Below are 3098 nucleotides of genomic sequence, written 5' to 3'. Positions count from 1 at the left end.
AAATACTATGACAACCGGTAATTTTCGATTTATAACTACGCGCATAACAGACATTAAGACAATTATAAGCAATGTTTTAAGACACAAATTAACTTAATTAGGCCTTTGAAATGCCTAGGAACGCCTATTAGGCTTTAGAGTACGCGAATGTTGATTTGCGGGAAACCTGACGAGCGTTAAACGGTAACAAAGTGACACCGGATGCAATACTGATAACGCCGAAAAATACGAGTTCGTATACGTATATATACACACACATAAACTTATTTGTGAATTTATCTTTCTTTCAAACGCCACAGAACGCATGCGTGAACGAAAAACACGACCGAAAGAACGCACCGATTAACGAAACCCTAGTATACAAACAACTTATCATTTCCTTCACTTCTTCCTTCAAACCCTAGCCACCACACACACATACACACTCTTCTCTCTCTCTCCCATAAGTCCGGCAACAGCGAGGCGGCGGCGGTGGTGGTTTTCCGGCGGCCATTTTCCGGTGAGTGAACGCGCGTAGCCCCTAAATCGTACCTCCTGAACTCATTTCCGGCATTACTTTTGTCACACCCTGACTTTTGCGGAAGCGTGATTATGGTGTGACTTTTTTAATATCATTGCATTCAATCATAACATCAACTATATGATAAAACCATAGGTTTGTCATCCATTAAATACGTTTAAAATATAACAACATCGTTTTAAAATGTAGACTACAGATTCTAGTTTTACAAATCGTACAAAATGTTTATGAGTTCATTAAAGACTCGTCAAAAGCTATTGAATAATACCAAGGTTTGGAAAACATGTCTCGTCCAGGAACAAGACACACCGTCCAAACTCAAAGACCATGGATGACATCTTTATTGTTAACGCAGCATAAAAACATCTAACGCCTGCCAGATCCATTTAAAATTTCCTGAAATACATGTAGCTTGAAAAACATCAACAAAAGTTGAGCGAGTTCATGTGTTCGTTTGTGTGTATGTATAAACCTTTGAAAAATGTTGTAAGTATGTATGTAAGTCCCTGGTATGTAGCAATAAGGAAAAGAGATCACCAATGGTTTGCAAAGCCATTGATATGTGTGAAGTGATGCAGGAAGACTCAAACCTAGCAGATTTTGGCGTCAGGCACATAGTCATGGTCCACTCAGCGACTCAGGAGTGGGGCTCGCTACACCCGAATAGATCTATCACTCATGTCCCTCGGTCCTACAACGAGGATTAATGGCCTTAAGTTCCACCTACCCACTCACATGATCTAAGTAGTAAAAACCCTCCCTACGCTAACCATATCATGTAAAAAGTGTTTGTAATATTTGTCGCATTTATTTCACCCCCAAAGTATAAAACTGAAAACAGTAAAGAGAAAAGGGGGAAACATGAACTCACTGTATTGCTTCTTCAGTATGTGTAACCCAGGTCTCCTCAGCCAACACGACTACCTACAGTGTACTAACGTCTATTAGACGAACGGGTCGTGCCTTTGCTTAGTATGAAGGTTTTTGAGTTACGTTTCTTGTAATCTCAAAATTATTCCTAGTTATGATTATTAGTTAAAATAATTATTTTAACTTTAAATTATAGTTAATGTCTGGAATAGTTGTTAAACAATATTTCGTATTCCTACTTCTCAAGTATTTTAACTTCGTATTTTCCTTCCCAAGGGTGGGGGTATTTCATACATGTATTTTCGTATTCGAAAGTGTATACCTTGCCATGTAATGGCGTCGTATTTCGGTGTATTGTTCCAAATAAAATATGTTAATATATTCCCAAAACCATATATTTCAAGTCTCACTTAAATATATATAAACTTATTTTGTTCAATCATGTATTGTCCCAGAAAATATATATTTTTCTCAAAAATTAGACATCTTCTAAATATACTAGGAAAATATATTTTTAACTCCCAAAAATAATATATTTTCTCGTTGTCAAAAAAATATGATATACTTGGTAATATTTACGAAATCATATTTTCACTTCTTTCATTTCCAAAATAAGACTTACCAAAAATATAGTGTAATGGTATATCCCGAAATATTTCATAAGTCACGTTCTTGTGTTCGGTTTCACAATATTATGTGTGTAACTTAAATATTCATTCCTTGTGATTTTTGGTATGATTTTGGAGTTGTAATTTCCATGGTATTTTGTATATTATATTATTTTACCCTAAAATAATATAACTAGTTCACAGAATAAACAAACAATCACACAACCGTTTTAGTATAAAATATATATTCTAAATATATATTTATCAAATTTTATTTACGGAAATCAACCTCCGGCACTTAGTATTTTTGTAATAAAAATCATGGCGAAGTTTATTTCGAAAACCAAGTTAAAAATATATTTGTAACACCTGTTAGAAAAATATTTTCTAAGTGTTGAGATTTTAGAAAAATTTCGCCAGAGTTTCCTTTGTAAATGGAGGTGTCCATGCTTACTAGCATATCATTTTCTTTTGTAAAATCATTCAAACAATTATCAATCATCAACATACAATCTCTAACTACCAAACTTGACAAAAATGAGCATAAACCATAAACTCATGAACTTGAAAATTTATAAAAACATGTAGTAACTTACTAACACACTTAGTAAGTCTTGTTATATTCCAAAATGTGATTAGTTCTTTAAAAACTTCATTTTTAAAGAGTTTGAACATTTACAACTTCTAGTCATATTTTCTAAAAATATTTCTTTGTGAAATTTTCTTTTTACACAAGTGTTCCTACACTTGTTTATCCCTTAAAAATTGCGTAAATTTTATGTAAGATCCAAGTGTTATCAAAACTAATATTTTTCACTTGGTTCTTTCGAAAAACCACTCATAGATCTTTAGATCTACAAGATTACAACCCATTTTGATCTTTATTTTTCAAGAAAACATGTATGTAATCAAGTTCATAGCTTATGTGTGGATGATTTCATCATCAAAAACATTTTTAACCTTCACATCTTGCTAGTTCATGTCTTTAAACATGATCTAGCAAGCCTATGTGATGAACCATAACATTTTCACTAACAACAACATTCAACAAGCATAACAACACAAGAACAACATGATTTCATCATCACTTTAACCATTTT

The sequence above is a fragment of the Helianthus annuus genome, chromosome 5 (assembly GCF_002127325.2).
Source record: "Helianthus annuus cultivar XRQ/B chromosome 5, HanXRQr2.0-SUNRISE, whole genome shotgun sequence".
Classification (NCBI taxonomy): Eukaryota; Viridiplantae; Streptophyta; class Magnoliopsida; order Asterales; family Asteraceae; genus Helianthus; species Helianthus annuus.
Note: the sequence above shows the minus strand (reverse complement) of the source record.